A 19,070-nucleotide genomic window follows, 5' to 3' on the forward strand; every position below is an offset into this window, starting at 1 on the left:
ACAAGTTTCAGCAGTTTAAAGAAATGTGTTGGCCAGCACCATGGCTCACTTGGTTAATCCTCCACCTACGGCGCCGGCATCCCATATGGGCACTGCTTCTATTCCTGGTTGCTCCTCTTCCAGTCCAGCTCTCTGCTGTGGCCGGGAGGGCAGTGGAGGATGGCCCAGGTGGTTGGGTCCCTGTACCTGCGTGGAGACCAGGAGGAAGTACCTGGCTCCTGGCTTCAGATCAGCGCAGCGCCAGCCATAGCAGCCATTTGGGGAGTGAACCAATGGAAGGGAAGACCTTTCTCTCGGTCTTTCTCACTGTCTATAACTCTGTCAAAAAAAAAAAAAAAAAAAGAAAGAAAGAAAGAAATGTGTTTGAAAGCCCCTGTGATAAGGGCCAGACCTGCTGCATTGTGATGCACAGATTGATGGAACCCAGAGTATACTTCAAAGATTCTCCTGTAGATGAATGCTGATAACAATGGTCTGGAAACGCAAGTTGAGTACAACGTGGGAAGTTTTTGTTATTCTCAAAGTCTATGGTGGAGAGGTATTTGATGGACAGATCTAGAGAAGGAAAAGTAGACCCAGGATGTCTTCTTCAGCTTTCCTTCCCTTCAGTTCTCACACTTGATGACTGGCCCTATGGGTAACCAGCACCCCAGTTACACCTACACCTATTTTCTTGGTTGCAAACACACAGACACACTTGCTGAACGTATGCAACAGTTCCTTGTCAGCTTCTTCAGAAGTAGCAATGGTTCCCAGATGCCCTCACCAGCTCTGATGGTTACGTCTGCACAGGTGCTTCAGGTAGCTGAGGGTGTGGCTCCTCTTCTCTGTAGCCTCTACCTTCCAGACTGCCATGTCCCCAATTCAGCCCTCATTTGTATTAGTCATTCTAAACTTGAATTTCTTATTCTTATAAACTTAAAGTGGGCCCTAATTCCACAATAGTGAACTATAATGATATAAGGCTTAATTTTATCCTTATTGAAATAAAAATGAATAATAATAAAGTTAACCTGATCGGTATTGAAATATCAGTAACACCACCTTCCATTAAAGACAAGTAAGGTGTCATTTATCTACAGTAATATACTTTTCTTAAAATGTATAATTTAGCCTTTGATGCTTGTTTGGTATTTAAGGTAAGGTATTTGTTCTTAGTGATGATGATAGATTTTGTTAACATAATTCTGTTTAGTAAATATACTTAGTGATTTATTATTTTGGCTGTTTTTTGTATATTAGACAATATACAAAATTAGATTGGACAATACTTAGAAAAGGGGGCTAAATATGACACAATAAAAAGTGGTTAAATATAATACTACAATGAAATAAAATTTTTATAAAAATAATCAGGTGTCATTCTTTTTAAGTTTTTTATTAATCTATTTGAAATGTGCAGAAAGAGAGAGAGATGTAAAATAAGAGGAAAACAAGAGAAATAGAGAGAGAGGGGGAGAGAGAGGGGGAGGAGAGGAGGGAGGAAGGAGCAGGAGAGTAAGAAGGAGGGAAGGGGAGAGTGGGAGGGAGAAAGACACAATCAGATTCTTGCTGGAATTTGAGGAATGAAGCAGTTGAAAGAAGATCTCTTTGTGTCTCTGTTCTCTATCTCTCTTTGACTTTCAAATGAAAGGAAAATAAGTATATTTTTAAGAATTGGTGCATCATTTGGTCATTTATTTTTTATTTAATTGACAGAGTTAGTGAGAGAGAGAGAGAGAGAGAGAGAGAGAAAGGTCTTCCTTCCATTGGTTCACTCCCCAAATGGTCGCTATGGCCAGTGCTGCACCAATCCGAAGCCGGGAGCCAGGTGCTTCCTCTTGGTCTCCCATGTGGGTTCAGGGGCCCAAGCACTTGGGCCATCCTCCACTGCACTCCTGGGCCACAGCAGAGAGCTGGACTGGAAGAGGAGCAGCCTGGACTAGAACCCGGCACCCATATGGGATGTGGGCACTGTAGGCGGAGGATTAGCCAAGTGAGCCAGGGTGCAGGCCTGCATCATTTGATCATTTATACATTCACTTACAAATATGTAGCAAGCACTTTCATTATGCTAGCTTGTAAGACACTGTTCTTGTCTCTTGAGTTATACTACCATAGAAGATGTAAAGATCACTGTTTTTAACAGCTTAAATTTGAGAAAGGAGTGGTGGACACAAATAATAAATACAGAAAGAGGAAAAATGTGGAATAAGTAACATAATTGTATTGACCATGAATCTGTGCAATATTCAAACAGAATGTAAAGTGGGACCTCATTGAGAAAAGCGTTCTGAGAAAATAATTGAAGACAGCTATAAAAGCAACTACCTGCTGAACAGCACTCCAAACAGACTTTCTAGTAAAGTATAAGCCTCATAAATTCCCAGAAAAAATAAGAGTTGTGAAGAGCTGTGAAAGAGCAAGAAGAATAATGGTGGGAGAATGGAGCTGAAATAAAATGAGGGAGCCCAGATGATGTAGACCCTTGACGTTTCATTGGAGATAAATTGGGAACCATCAGTTGGTTTGGAATAAAGAGTTGATACGATCTGAGAATTTTAGAAGTAGACATTTGTTCTTGAGCCTAATCTCAGGAGGGGTGTAAGTAGTACTTGGGATAAGCAATGGCTACCACAAGAATCACAGTAACAGTGAAATTGAAAGAACTAGTGGGATTCTGCATACAGTTTTGAATGTAGTGTCAACAGGATTCCAAGCAAAATTCGATATGAATTGTGAGAGAAATAAAGGATGTAGGAGAGTTTGAGAGATTTTAGCTTGAATAACTGAAAAGGAAGATCAATCAATGTGATGAAACCTGAGGTTATAAATATTTGTGAATGAAGACCAAGAAATTATTTTGGACATATGAATCCAAGCAAAAAAAAAAAAAGCATAGGGGATTCAATTTGGGGTGATGTAATCTTGGAAACATATATTTGGTAGTTTTCAGCATATGGTGTTTAAAACCATGAACTTGGATGAGATCACCATAGGTGTGGGAGTAGATAGGAGAAAATTAAAGCTGTTCCAATTTAAGTAGAGAAAAGGAACCAGTAAATGAACCTGAGAAAGAATTGCTACTGAGTTATAAGGTATGTAGGTATCCAAAATCCAGTTTAATTACTTTCTCTTCCTCAACACAATGTTTAACTGAGACAAGTGACCATTAAACCAATCAGAATAGTCTACAATGTATCCCACGCACCTATAAGGTGGCAGAAGGTTTCTGGAGGAATACAAATGAAACCGCTGTTATGAGCAGTTATCACTAGGAAATAAAATAGCAGGTGATTAGGAAGAGATAAAATTTCAGTTTAACACTTTCAGTATATCTTATTTCCTTCACCAAGAGCATGCATTACATTTATAATAAAAAAGATTGTTAAAAGTAACAATCATAATCTAGATAATGAAAATACAACAGAAGAAGCATTATTAAAACTTCAAACAAGTTATATTTGTGGGAAAAAATCCAAAACCAAAAGCATTCAATACTCAAAATAGCATCTATAGAAATAGAACTTAATATAACCTCCAACTAAAAGCTGCTAGTATTTTCTTAACCTTTACCTGAAATGGATAATATTAAATAATCTCAAAATTATTTAAAATTGACAGATGGCTAAAATTATGACAGATGCCCTTTTGCTTATTATGATAGATTTACATTCTAATGAACCCATCATCAGCTGAAAATACTACAAGTCACAATGCATCTAACCTATCAACACCATAGCATATGAATACTGTACACTATAGAGTTCAGTACCCAGATGAGAGCTGGAGTTCACTGCCGCTGCCTCACCTTGTGAGAGAATTTTATATTTTATATCCCTCACCCAAGAGTATAGTTCAAAATTCCAACTACAATTTCTACCAAAAACATGTAGCTTTCCCACCATAATGAAGTCAAAAATTCTAAGTCAAACCATTGTAAACTGTGGATTGTCTATATAGGTACATAGACATCCAAGAAAAAGTGTATGCAGTATAAATAATAAATGAAAATACTGTGATTCTTTAAATATAGATAAAGATACATAGGTTCTAAATCCTGAGACTAGGGCTGTACATACCCAGGCAAGGAAGGCACCACCAAAGATATGCTCATGAGAGTTTTTCACAAGAGTATTGAAGTGCTATTGAGCAATAAAAGAGAATGAGCATAGTCAAAGTCTGCAACTTAATTCAAGCAAATAACATGGAGTAAATATTTAACAAATGATCCATTAACACTATAGGCCAAGGGTGCACGGTAAATTGAGAATTAGACACAGTTTCTCTAGAGGAGTAATAGACAACACTCTAGTAGCTCCAGAACTAAACATGAAATTACACAATAAAATTTGAAATATTAAACTACCTGAGATTTTTAGTATGGATCAGAGATTAAGTTGAAAATATTCCCCAAAATGAAGGTGGAGAAGGAAACAGACACTTTGGCATTTTTTCAATTAATCATCAAAAGCTTTCAAATTAATTTCTATCATGGGAAAATCCCCTGTAGCAGTTTGCTGACCCTATTTAAACAATGAGTAATAAGTCAAGGAAAAAGAAAGGAAATACTTTCGAACACTGTATAGATGCTTTTGTTTTTCTTCATTTCTATCAGAAAAAAGCAGTGTATTTTTATTTTGTAAGAGAATCTGGGCACTTCCTTTTAACATAAAATTATATCCTTACTTTCATAGAATATGAAACTTACTTTTGGCATTAGAGAATATAAGAATAAATGTAGTTAAAATATTAGTTAAGTAACCATTAATGAAAATATTTTTGCTCTGTGTTACAGTTATTAATCATAGCTTTGTGCCTGGGAAGCAAAATATAATAATTTTTCAAGGTAGTTCTCTGTGAATCCTCAATACTGGGGAATTTTTTTTTAATTCTGTTTGTAAAAACACTCATAACTTACAAGTTCTCTTGGTGACATGAACTAATGGACCATTTTTAAATAAATTCACTTAGAGATCCAGAATACAGCACAATGTTCTATTTCTCTGTAGTGCTGTGAAATTAGCATCAAACCTAGAAGAATTCACTATTCTTTACTTTCCCATGGTTGTCATCTCCACACTGTAAATCACGGAGCAGGAATAAATGAAGTTGTTTTCCTCCTGTCATTCATATTTCATAGCTTTCTCTATAATGTAGAAGTATTTCATTTAGGAGAAGGATGAATGCCAGAGGGCTTTATCACCTCTGTCAGAAACATTTAGCCAGCTCTTGAGATCTTACTAAAGTTGTTGCTCATAACAGTCATGCATGTGCATGTGTGTGCATGCACATGAATACATGTTTCACAATAGTGCTTTGAAAACATTGAGAATACAGTTTACAGTATATTTCCTTTATTTTCAAGACTTAGAATACACGCATGCCCCTAAAGAGAGGATGAAAAATCAAAGAGTGAACGCACGAAGGAAACAATCACTACACTGACCCTATAAAACAGATGTTTCTGACTGCTTAAGATGACATTTATAAGTGACATGATATTTTTAATAAAATTATGAATGAACTCAATACAGAAGTCCTGTCTCCCTATGCAGGGCTCTGGGTCCATGTGCAAGTTTATGTACACAAATGAGGAAACAAGGGTAACTGATCAGTGGAAACATAAATTTAAGGATACTTAATTACAAAGAATGTTCATGGGTACCTGATCTTTCAAAAATGGGGTAGTGATGGGGGGAGGGGACAGAAAACAGACCAACAAAGAAACTAATGAGTGAGGAAGGGAAGAAGTCTATCTGTTCAAGAAAATGTTGAAACTGGAGCCGGCACTGTGGCATACTGTGTTAAGTAGCTCTTGCAGTATGAGCATCTTGTATTAGCTCTGGTTCATGGCCTGGCTATTCCACTTCCCATCCAGCTCCCTGCTAGTGGACTGGAAAAACAGCAGAAGATGGCCCAAATACCTGGACCCCTGCTACCCACGTAGGGGACCTGTCTCTTGGCTTTGGCTTGGTCCAGTCCTGGCCTATGTGGCCATCTGAAAGGTAAACCAGCAGATCAAAGATCCCCCTCACTCTCTGTCCCTCCCTCTCTCTGTGTAACTCTGCTTTTTAAATAATTAAATCTTAAAAAAAAGAAAATGCTGAAATGAACTCTGAATAAGCAGCTGTTTTTCCCACAAAGAAGTTGACTTTTAGCTGAAATTTCATACACTTGGCAAAAATATTAATTCATCTGATATCAGGCATGCAGCTTTATGGTCTAGACACTCAGGTTTCCTGTAATAACCAGGACATGTACAGGAACAAAGAGAGAAGCTCAACTCATTATTTGAATGTGATAACATGACCCATATGAATGTGAGGGATAATGGGCAACTTAGCTCACTGCAGATCAAACAGCTCCACAATCCATCATTAACCTAAGTGAGCCCTTGCTTATTGAAGCAGCCTTCTAAATGAATAGGTCACTGCCTGTTTAAAAGCACAGTTTTTTTTTAATGGTTCAAGAACTTAGAGTCTATTAGATCAGATGGCCTAAAATTGTACGCACTTTGGATAGCTAGCATGCTTTGCTGTGTATATTTTTTTTTATTTTATTTTTTTGACAGGCAGAGTGGACAGTGAGAGAGAGACACAGAGAAAAAGGTCTTCCTTTGCCCTTGGTTCACCCTCCAATGGCCGCCGCAGCTGGTGCGCTGCAGTCGGCCCACTGCGCTGATCCGATGGCAGGAGCCAGGTACTTATCCTGGTCTCCCATGGGGTGCAGGGCCCAAGCACTTGGGCCATCCTCCATTGCACTCCCGGGCCACAGCAGAGAGCTGGCCTGGAAGAGGGGCAACCGGTGCAGAATCCGGCGCCCCGACCGGGACTAGAACCCAGTGTGCTGGCGCTGCAACGCGGAGGATTAGCCTAGTGAGCCGCGGTACCTGCCTGCTGTGTATATATTTTATGTTTAGTGAAATAAGCTGGTCCCAAAAAGATAAGTATGTTTTCTCTGATATGTGATAATTAACATAGAATAAAATGTGTATAAAACGCAACTGAAATCTTATGATTTGATTACTGTTTGTAGCCCTTGTCTATATTCCTATAGAACAATGCTCTTTCCACTTTTTACTTGTTGAACATTATGGTTAGTGGTGCATTAAGTTTGTGATTATAAAGTAAATTGAAATTGTTGTTGCAAAAATTAAAGCAAAAAAGGAAGGAAATAAAGGGTTAGTGAGGGTGGAATGGAGTAAATGATGCATTTTTTTAGAATTGTATCTATGAAATATATGAAATTTGTTCTCTTAATATTAATAAAATTAAAGAATGTTCTTTGAAACTTGGTTAAACAGGGAACACTGAAGTTGTGATATTCTGTATAAATGTGCATATGTATCAAGTCAAAAAGAGAGGACTTGTACAGAGATATTCCACTAGAGGAAATAAGTTTCCACTCTAAGCTGACTTTCATAATGCAGTTAACTCCATTAGAGAGAATGGAATTTCAAATACTGTTCAAATTAAGGCAGTGCAGTTAGAAGCAGCAGCAATTCAGGAAGAATTAGCAATGCCCTTCTGAAGAGAGCTATTGAATTAAACCTTGGAGGGCTTTAAGATTAAGCCATTTAATTGCTGCTTTAGGAGCTTCGGACTTTGCATAAACTCAAGTTCAGGTGTTAATACTGAGTCTCCTCTGCTCTTCTCAGATAACACAACTGAATCTCAGAGCCAATTATGGCAATCCGTATAAGGTCCTTTCCCCTCTTTGTAATGTGTCCTGGGAGTTTTATTTTTAATTGTAGACACCATGGGAAATTGGAGACATTATATCATCAAGACAGTTTGGATCTTGAGTTGGTTGTAAAGATAACCGCTGTTCATCCAAGTTATTCTGCCTTACATTTCAATGCTTGCCTCCCTCCCATTTTATGCTGCTTTCTATCTGGTAATCATATTAACAGAAAATAATGATTCTATACTAACACAAATGGCAATACTAGTTAATGATTAGCATGTTTTATGCTGTTATATATTAATGTACTTTTCTTAAAACTGCAAATATGTCTCGCTTTCCTCCATAAAGGTAATCCAACTTAATGTAACTGATGTAAATTGTTGAAACTCCTTTTATCTGTAAATGTATGCCTAAGCCAATTGTATTCATGTCCATCTCTTCTCGGCCTTTTGGCTAAGATCAAGTGTATTCATGTCCATTCCTTCATTTAGTCAACAAATACTTATTGAGGGTTTAAATGTGTCAAGCACTATTGTAGTGTTTCCAACTTGAGGCTTATATTTTGCTTTGAAGACAAACAATATATGGACACTCTTCTATGCATAATTCTATTCGTAATTTGAAAATGTAAGAAATCAAAAATATATTTTATATTCTTAGTTTACTAAATAGCAGAGTTGGCAACACAGCACACTATAGAATATGGGCTGTTTACCCTCATAGCCCACCATCCAATGAGAGGATCTCCCTGTATATCGCTAGTGCTGGCATACCCTGATCATTGCTATTTGCAGGTCTGAAAACAAAGAGAATTTTGCAAAGAAAGGAGAGATGCAGCAGTCAGTGGGAGGGAAATAAAATCTAGTAATAATGAAAAAGCACATGAAAGTGTTCCTTTAAAATGTAATTCAAATATCAGAATTGCTAGGTTTTAAATTTTGATGGACAATGTTAAGTTTCCATCCCAAGAATTTCACACTGTATATTTGACTCAAAACTATGAGATGTGCCTGTGCTTTTGTGATATTATTTTGTGTTTTAAACAAGCCTTACCTTAATTTTTTTTAATAAGTGACACATTTTGACAATAGCTGTGTCTGGGGATGTCTGCAAACTTCTGGGCCAAGGCAGATTACAAATTCTATATTTTTATTTATATATTTCTTACACGATTGGTGTTACACAAGTACAGGCCTATAAAAACTACTTGATAAGTAAACATGTGGAAGGTTAGAATTTGAGTGTTAGAGAATAGCTATTTCATTAATAAGTATGTTAAAAATTTAAGGATTGGCAGTATGGTATACTGGATTAAACTGCCAGTTGCCATACCAACATCTGGTTTGAGTTCTAGATGCTTTACTTCCAATCCGGCTTCCTACTAATGCTCCTGGGAAGGCAGTGGAATATGCTCCAAGTACTTGAGCCCCAATCAATGATGTGAAAAACAAAATGGAATTCCTGGCTATTGGCCTGGCTCAGACCTGCATGCTACATCCATTTGATCAGTGAATTGAAGATCTTCCTCCCTCTCTGGTTTTCAAATAGAGAGATCTTTTTAAAAATAAGAAATCAGATTTTTACTGTTTAGTATATATGAAGTTTTGCTACATGTGCTAGATTACTTGACACAACTTCATTTCTGGTTATAACAGCTACAATTTTTTTTGTTTGTTTTGACAGGCAGAGTCAGTGAGAGAGAGAGACAGAGAGAAAGGTTGTCCTTCCATTGGTTCACTCCCCAAATGGCTGCTATGGCCAGCGCACTGCGCCAATCCAAAGCCAGGAGCCAGGTGTTTCCTCCAGGTCTCCCATGTGGATGCAGAGTCCAAGTACCTGGGCCATCCTCTACTGCCTTCCCGGGCCACAGCAGAGAAGGGGGCTGGAAGAAGAGCAACCGGGACAGAATCTGGTGCCACAACCGGGACTAGAATCTCGGGTGCCGGCGCCACAGGCAGAGGATTAGCCTAGTGAGCCACAGCCCCGGCCACAACAGCTACAATTCTAATATCAGGCTTCCTTCTATTAGATCTTACAGTGATGTTCTTTTTCTAGTAGTCAGTTAAGTACAAATACTGCATACCAACTGAGATAAATAGGGGCTGGTGCTGTGGCGCAGTAGGTTAGTACTCTGCCTGCAGCACCAGCATCCCATTTGAGCGCCGGTTCTAGTCCCAGCTGTCCCTTTTCCAATCCAGCTCTCTGCTATGTCCTGGGAAAGCAGCAGAAGATGGCCCAAGTGCTTGGGTCTCTGCACCTGCATGGGAAACTGGGAAGAAGCACCTGGCTCCTGGTTTGATTCAGCGCAGCTCCAGCCTTTGTGGCCATCTGGGGAGTGAACCAATAGAAGGATGACCTTTCTCTCTGTCTCTTCCTCTCACTGTGACTCTACCTCTCAAATAAATAAATATTTTTAAAAAATATAAATAGATTTCTCACTTCGTGATATTTTTATCCAATTATTTTGGACTTCACATTCTTTTATAAACAAGTGTGTATCTTAAAGGCTTGCCAAGAGTTTATTTTTCACTTATGACTCATTAATCTATTGCTAGTAGTTAGGGAAGAATGGTATTTCAATAAAATATTGCTTTGTAATCTGCCTGCAGGGTGAGTGAGTGGCACTGTTTCATGTCCCGCTGTTCCTATTCTGATCCAGCTCTCTGCTTATGGTCTGGGAAAACAGTAGAAAGTGGCCCATGTGCTTCGGCCCCTGAACCCATGTGGGAGAATTGGAGGAAGGTCCTGGCACTTTGCTTGTGATAGGCCTAACTCAATCTGTTGGGGCTGTTAGGGAAGTGAACCAATGGATAGAAGACCTTTGTCTCTCTCCATGCCTGTAACTATCTCTCAAATAGAATATTTTTTTAAAAAGTACTAGTTTGGATAAATTAATCAGAATCACATCGCTTATCTCCCAACAACCTTTTTTTTATGTTCTAATTTTTTAAATGTTGAAATGTAAGAAAAATTTTAAAAAATTTAAAAAAAGAAATGTAAGAAAAATTATTCAATGTTTGACTTTGAAATGCTATATCACATTGATGTTTGTAATGTCTACTAATTTTATCTTACTCAGACTTGGATATTGTAGATTTTCATATTTGCTAATACTTGGTCCATTACTTACTTCTCTTTTTTCTTTATGTTTAGACTATTTGCAATGATTTCTATCTAATTGATTCATGTGCTCAAGTCTCCATGCAACAGCAACATCATAAACTTCCTCTGAGCCTGAAGACCATATTTGTCCCAGTATGACAAAGTCTGGTACAGAACAAATCATTACCAGCATATGTTTTTATCTACTCAATGGGCCAGCTCTGACTATAGCTGGGCTTTGTAGTCAAGAAGTTAAAAGAAGACAGACAAGACTATGAATGAGTGTTTTTTATGGACTAACATTATACTAGATACAGAGAAGAAACCAAGAATCAAGAAGTTAAATAATTTTACCCAAAGTGTCCATAGAATAATTTTCAAATCACAGACTTAGAAACTGCTTGATCCCAAAGCTTTGATCTTTCCACATCTTTATAAAGAGTGAATTAGGGGGCTAATCTTTGTTCAATGTATTTTATAATTTTCCAGCAACTTGGAGTCACAGGATGAACTGGTCATTTGACACACTAAAGTTATAACCATAATTGTGCATATCCTATTTTGCCTGTGAGTCTATACTCACGACCTTTGATTAATGTTTGACTATTAACAAGATATCCCAAGTATGCATAATTCAGTCACTTCAACGTGTAGATTTATGGATTGTATTACTCTGATATCTGTGCCCTGACTGGAGACTTAACTATCAGTAGAATCTTAACATAAGCACATCTCAGCATGTTAAGTATTGTATATGAAGTCACCCCCATATTAATGCAATGTCCATCATTTACACAGCAATAACTTAGATATTAGTTCACATAACTGGAGTGATGAAGGAAAACCAATATAAAAAACTAAAGCAAACTGAGAATTTACTTTACCCTTACAGTCATGAATTAGGATATGACAGAGTGATATAACCTTACATATAGGTAAATTTATTAAATAAGTTATTGAAAACAGGGTGTATGTTAACCTAACAGATGTTTATTAAATAAAGTGATAAATATTGAGTGATTGAATAAATCCTTAGAACATTTACCTAGGATCTCACAAAAAATAAACTATCATTGCAAAAAAACCCATTACCCAATTTTGCTATGCTCCTAATTTCACTTAGTCTTTTCTAGAATAATCATCTACTCTCCCTTATTAGGTATTTTATCATATAATGCTTTAAATGAACATTGATAAACTGCTATTGATATTCCACATTGGCAACATTATACACATTCATATACGTTTTCCTTTTAAAGTTTGGTTATGATATATCATCCTTTTAAAATAATAATTTAGAAAAAAATGCAATTGCCTAAAAGCCAAATGTTTTTAAAAGCTATAGGGGTGTAAAATTTTCAATTATATACTAGTGAAGTAACAAGAAAATTCCCGGAGCAAAAATCATAATTCTTATTTCTGTTAATTTTATTTTTTCTTAATATTAATTGAGCCTATACATAAAACTAAAGCTCAACATTTGTTAAACAGGAAGGGCAAAATATTTGCTACCTCATGTTTAATACAATAGGATCATTAATTATTAGTAGAGTATAAGCAATATTATCTATTATGTGATAATGACATTGTAATGTAAAACAAAAGTATGTTTAAAACAGCAATAGTTTGTTTGAAGACAGATTATAATCTCATTTTAAATGAAACATCTGCAGTCACACTTTTCCTCTGGAAGTATGAAGACATTTATTATACAGTCTACAATTAGGTCACTTTTTCACTCAAGTCCTTAGATTCGATATTCTCACATGAGAACATGCCTCTCTTCTGAAAAGACCCATTCCTCTATGCATCCTCCTGTCACAACTGCTAGGTTTCATGATATGACATCTAAAAGCACAGAGAAGAAAACACTGTAGTCTTTCACACTGCATGCAAGAATAGTTTAGGAAGATATTTGCAGTTTTAGCTCATTAACAAGTGATTCCCTGATCATCATCATGCATTTTTGAGGCAAAGTGGCATATATTAACCACAGAATGATAAGGGATTGATTGATGTCAATCTATGTCACACACTATTAGGTGAAATAGGTTCTGCCAAAACATTAAAGGCAAAAGAGGTTCACTTTAAAATCAGTTTTCTGCTCCATTCCTAAAGGATGTAATCATATAGAGGTCTCAGTATGTCATATGAGGCATTAACAGGGATTTTTCTATAAACTAAGCACTATTACTGCAGCAATAAGTACTTAATATGCTTCATCCCACATGTGAAACAAATACTACCCTCTTTCAGCAATAATGCAGCTTTTTTTGTGATTACATAAAATGACCACATCACTAAGCCGATCAGTGGAAGGAATGATGTCAAGCAGGAAAAAAGCATTCTTGGCTTGAAAACTTCCCCCTACTGCTTGGAAATGGTACACCACAGCAAAAGTTAAGAATGTAGCATCTGCAAATAGCCTGCACACAACAGAAAACTAAAAATCAAGTGGTTTTTGTTGCTGTTTGTGGTGAAGAGATTTAACAACAGCCATTTAAATTTGGAAGCTAGTCTTTGGAGTAGAGTTATTAACTCAGGAAATATATGTTATATATTGGAAATGGATTTTCAAGTTAATATGAAGCCTCATTTTTTAACTTCTGTGGTTTCTATAGCAGGTGGAGGAGCAGACCCTAAATCTTGTTACTGAGTCATTTGATGTTAGATTAGTTCAATGTAAGCTTCTAATTTGAGAGTGGCTATACACTAGAGCACTCCCAAACAATTCATCAATCTATTGCCCAAAGCTGGGGAATAGTAGCCATCTGCTTTCAAATTCTAAAGGGACATATTGCTAGAATCAAAATATTTATAACAAACCTTTTCAGTTAAGTTTCTTTCTAGAAATAATAGTGGAAGCATCAGTTATATATTCTAAATTGTTTAAGATACTTTAATAAATATAAAGATGCCATTGAATGAGGTTCAATATTCCTGGACAGCTGTGTGTCTCTTATTTTGCAAATCTTAAAACTGATCAAGTGTGCAATAAAAGATCAAGTGAACTGACATCTGCTTGGCATGGCTGGATTTTCCATGTCTTGTCCGCGTACAGGGTACTCTAAAACTGTAAACAGATCTGCAGAATAGACTCCACTTAAAAAATTCCCCCTCAGTATGTAATTTTCTAGCTGAGCAGCTTGTGAATGAGCTTCAAAACACCTGATGAGAAACTGAAAATCATACAATGGTCTCAGAATGTTCCAAAAGTATGTCAGTTGCCTCTCTGGGGAGTGCAGAGAAATTTGTCTGTAAGAGCATCCAGCCCTCTGAAGTACAGAGGTTCAGAATCCACTATGATCCCATTGAGGAAAGAAAAAGACAAGCAATGATGCTAAAAATAAGAAAATATAAAACACTGACACCTCTTTGAAAAGCCCTTTGCTGTCACATCCCATAGCACACCTCTTTTCCACTTTTTAAATGTATCACCAATGATTAATAACCTTAAGATAACTTTGAAATGCATATTATATAACCCACAGCTGATCTGGTAATCTGTATCTATTCCACCTGTCCCAAATTAGTTTGCAGTAGGAAACCAATGGCTGTTTGCCAAGAGACAGACTATTAAAACACTGAAATTATTTTACATTTACATTTTTGAAGAATAAAGTTTAAAATTTTCATGAAGAAGGGGATGAGGTGAACCAGTGTTTACAGAATCTGCTTGAAAATAAAGCACTATTTTGTTGATAAGAACCAGGTATCAATAACACCATTTGTAAAATAACCAGTTGAACATGGAGCACACCTACTTATTTTCATCGGAAAATTTAACCATGCTAAGATGCCTTATTAGAAAAAAGATTTCTTTCTCTCGCCCATTTCATGGAATCTCTCACTCCGAAAGCCTGGGGACTTGTTTAGAACTTACCGAAGTTTCCCAAAGCAAAACCACGCACAAGCTCCTGATTCGGATGCCAGATCTCTGTGCAGCCTCCTTCAGCTTCTGTCTACGCTCGGCACCACTTTATTAATCATGTATGAATTTCTGTGCAGGCACCCTGGAGCGATCACACGCACGATGCAACCCAACAATTAAAAAAAAAGAAAAGAAAAAAAGAAAAAGAAGAAAAAAAGGAAAGCTTACCTGGCAGCAGAAACGGCAGGCTGCAGGAACCTCCGCACGGTGGACAGGCGGCGGCAGCAGGAGGCAACAACCCAGCCTTGCACCCAAGGTGAGACCCTTCGCTCTGCCTCTCTCTCGCTTCCGCTTCTGAATCACTGTAGCCACGCACTGCCTTGCGTTTTGTCCCCTCTCATTCACACAAGGCTCTCCAGGCCGGGCAGCCCGCGGACACCACTTTCTTCCTGGAAGCCGCTGCCTCTCTTCTCAGAACCGCCTGGACCCCTCTCCGTGGCTCCCTCCACATTTACCCTTCAGATCAATAAGGCTCGCCGAGCGGCTGGAGCTCCACCGCAGCGGCGAGCGGCGAGCCAATGGGCGCCCAGGGTTCCCTCCCTGTCATCTCCCCGCCCTCAAAACAAAACACAGCGTGCCTTTGACACATCAGCGAGTTGTGAAAAGTAATTGAATCCCAGGTTGGAAATGCATCTGGTTTGTTCTTTTTCCCCCCTAGCGTTGGTTATAGAGGGCTTTGAATGAATCCAAGGACTCCATAGCTCTCAGAAGACTTATTAAAGGAGCGGAGCAGAGGTGAAGATGAGGCGCTGAGCAAGTGATGGCACCTGGGTTAGCACCTGGCGCTCCGGTTGTTCTGTGCTTGAGGCCTGGGGAATATAGGAGGACTGTCACCCAGAGGCAAAGGGCTTGGGCTTGGATCTTTCCTACGTAGCTTTGTCCTTTTATTTTGTGGAACAAGACCATAAAGTCCATTTTATCTAGAAACAGTCTCATTCTTTAAATATTTTCTAGACAAGTATCAGGCTAACTGGTGACAACCACCAGGTCCAAGCGATTACTCCTAATTCACTCATCTGTTTCACGGTTGCTTTAACTTGTTCCATATACTGCAGGAAACTAACCATTGTTCTACTATACATTAGTCTAACCTGTTCTATTTTTTCCATGGGTGTACTTTACAATATCTTAAAATTAATTTCTTGTAATAAGGAATTTTATTAATGATTACTTGAAATCTTATGGAGGATAATAATGATAATAGCATGTTATAATGAAGAATATCATTGTTGAAAACAATAGTATCAATTCACCTAAAATCCCCAATATCATAATGCATGCTTTGTCCATGATGGTCTTCATATTTGATTACTGAAATGCTACATATTATATACAATTATCTAAAAAAGTATATCAGAAATTATTCATATCTCTACAAAGATCTGTTAATCTGTAATTTGTATATTAATGTATCAATATTTGAGATTATTTAATCCAAGCATATCAAAATTTCAAGTTCAAGAGTGTCAATGCAGTTTTTAAAATATGTGTGAGTAAAAAAAATTAAAAAAAATAAAAATAAAATGTGTGAGTACCAGATTTGGTAACTCAAACAGCTGCCCAAATAATAATGTCTTTTCAATGTCAGTGTTGAATAGAAATAAAATTAATGTGTCTTTCTGAAATCTTTTTGTTTCACTGAAGTAATACAAATATGTTGATGTATTTGGTGTAGCCAAGCTTTGAGTATTGTGACAAGTTAAAATAGCTTGGGGAGACATTACAAACAAAACAATTTCGTTACCTGTCCATCATGTGAAGGAGGCATGGAAAAATGTAATATTTACAGCACTGCATGTTGTGTCACTATAAAGAGGTGAATGCTAACTTTATTGTAACTCATTCTTGTAGCCAATAAAATTTTATTCTGTGCAATATCTGGATATGTGCAGTCACCTGGAGTTGGTGCGTAAAGGAATACCCTTATACTGGGGAAATATGAATCATAAACATTGTTCCCCCTAAATTTTATAGTAGAATTTATTCATCTGTTTATATTCGTGTAAGTCAATGATTCTGTGTGTGATCCCCAGAGTAGCAGCAAAAGTTTCATCTGGGAAAAATTGCAAAGGAAAATTCTCAAGCCTTTTCCAATTCTATTGGATCAGAAACTTTGGTATCCAGAAATCTGTGTTTTAATATTCCTCCAGGTAGGCCGGCGCCATGGTTCACTAGGCTAATCCTCTGCCTGCAGCGCTGGCACTCCGAGTTCTAGTCCTGGTTGGGACCATGGTTCTGTCTACTTTGCTCCTCTTCCAGTTCAGCTCTCTGCAGTGGCCTGGGGAAAGCAGTGGAGGATGATCCAAGTGCTTGGGCCCTGCACCCACATGGGAGACCAGGAGGAAGCAGCTGGCTTCTGGCTTCAGATTGGCGCAGCACCAGCCATTAGTGGCCATGTGGGTGATGAACCAATGGAAGGAGACCTTTCTCTCTGTCTCTCTCTCTCTAACTCTGCCTGTCCAAAAAAAAAAAAAAAAAAAAAAATTCCTCCAGGTGAATCTGATGCACTCTCAACATTAAGAGGCATTGCTCTACAGAAGAGCTATGTAAATTAGCACAGAATAACAGACACACACTTTTATAAATAAAGTTTTATTCAAGACAATCACACTCATTCTTTATAAATTGTTTATCTACTACAATGTCAGAAATGAAGCCAAAATTATTTGTTGTCTGTCCTTAAGAAAACTTTGTTGACACTTGCCTAAGGCATTACAAGTTGTGTGAGATAATTAGTACAAGTGGGAAAAGTTGTAAAGAAAAAAAAAACACTTGAGGTAGGGTGCAATCGATCAGTTAATGAAATCAGTGGGATTGGAAAAGGTGATTTGATAAATCGTATTAATATCCTTTTTCTTTTTCTGTTTTTGCTGTTCCTTTCTACTGTCATGGTGTGCTTCTCTTCCCCAGGCTCAGTATCTGGCTTGCTTTGAAACAGGAATGGGAGTGAACTTTGTCACTTTTGAATGACAAATATAAGTCTACACACAACTCTGTCAGCCAGAATTGTTGCAGGAAGAGAACGTTGGGGGTTGGAGTTTGATATGTCCCAAGATGGATATGTGGCATCAGAGGGTAATATGACTTTTATTTGTAAGTCACTGAAATTAGAATATCATTTGTTACTACATGGGAACCCAGTCTCTCTCAACTAAAGCAAGTTAGGTTTAGGCAAGAAAACAAGTGCTAAAGCAAAGGCACTGAGTGGGACACTGCATCTGCATAGAACTCAAATACTGCTTTTGTGAAACAGCAATAAACAATTAGAATGTCGCCATGGAAGGAATAAACTGAAAGATAAGAAATGGATGTTTGACAAAATTAGGACAATTAGTTAAGGCAAAGGAGATGGAACTTAATTCTTTAACAATGGGCAGCCATTGAAGGCTGCTTTGTAAAGGAAGTAAATTGTGGAGTTATGCTCTAGCAAAATTACTCTATCGGCAAGAAAGAGGTAGAAGGACAATAAACAAAGGGAAATTCATCACAAAACAGTGAAAAATTAAAATGCGGTCTAATATGTGCCAGAACACAAACATTGCTATTCTGGCATTCAATGGGTCAATAAGATTCATCAATTTGCCTTCCTAAATACAACTGAAAGCATCATTTTTGTCGTTTATTTTACTCAGCATTGTCATTGATTTGACCCAGATGTTTGTCTTTCCTCCTTGGACATTGGTTGCAATACATGATCTCTGACTCCTCAAAATCCCTGCTGTTTGTTAACTACTGCTTTGCTTCACCACACATTTACTTTGAAACTCACTCAAGCTGATGGGGCATTTCCAGTTTCATAGAAGAGGGAAAGAAATCAGGAGAGTCTCATTCCCACAACCAAAACAACAACTTCTGCTCCGAAGTGATTGACGTCCTTTCTGTTTATAAATCTATGGCCAAAAATGTCAGAAACACATTGCTCAGCCAGATGTCAATGTAACAGAGATGTGTGAACCTACTAGATGGAGAGAACCACAGGGAAGAGCAGAGATTATTTTGAAGAATGATAAAATATACCACTGGCTCTTCCAATAATAAAATAAGATGATAATGAATAGGCATACTAGTTGGTCTCTATGTCATTGGAAAATATATTTCCTTCCTTTCTGTTCTGCTTTGTCACATGTTGTACATATTGTTAAACTGAAATCTTTGGGAATTTAAAAAATAAAAGAAATTGCATAAAGACCATTAACAATATGAATTATAGATGCATATAGTCAGGATAACAAAGAATCAGAGTGGTCAATGTTTTCAAATCTAGAGTTATGCATCTATGCTAGTATCGTCCTCAAATAAGTGTATGAATCAAAGGCTCATATGCATGTTCAGAATGTGGTTCATATACCCCATGACCACCAGGGTCAGA

General features: G+C 37.5%; 1 long non-coding RNA gene and 1 pseudogene across 2 annotated transcripts; one reads left to right on the top strand and one right to left on the bottom strand.

The window, feature by feature from the left end:
• Positions 1-8,101: 8,101 nt before the first annotated feature.
• LOC127492900 (U2 spliceosomal RNA) lies at positions 8,102-8,265 on the top strand (annotated as a pseudogene).
• A 2,805-nt stretch (positions 8,266-11,070) lies between these two features.
• On the bottom strand, positions 11,071-16,568 carry LOC149122326 (uncharacterized). Of its 2 annotated transcripts, XR_016220661.1 has the most exons (3): positions 14,870-16,273; positions 14,654-14,783; positions 11,071-12,618 (listed from the first exon to the last, which is right to left on the bottom strand). It is a non-coding gene; the product is annotated as an uncharacterized LOC149122326 (long non-coding RNA). The 2 variants fall into 2 exon arrangements; XR_016220660.1 differs by lacking the exon at positions 14,654-14,783 and having other exon boundaries at positions 14,870-16,568.
• Positions 16,569-19,070: the final 2,502 nt, after the last annotated feature.

This window comes from Oryctolagus cuniculus, chromosome 14 (genome assembly GCF_051225735.1).
Source record: "Oryctolagus cuniculus isolate XC-2025 breed Fujian yellow rabbit chromosome 14, ASM5122573v1, whole genome shotgun sequence".
In the NCBI taxonomy this organism is placed as follows: domain Eukaryota; kingdom Metazoa; phylum Chordata; class Mammalia; order Lagomorpha; family Leporidae; genus Oryctolagus; species Oryctolagus cuniculus.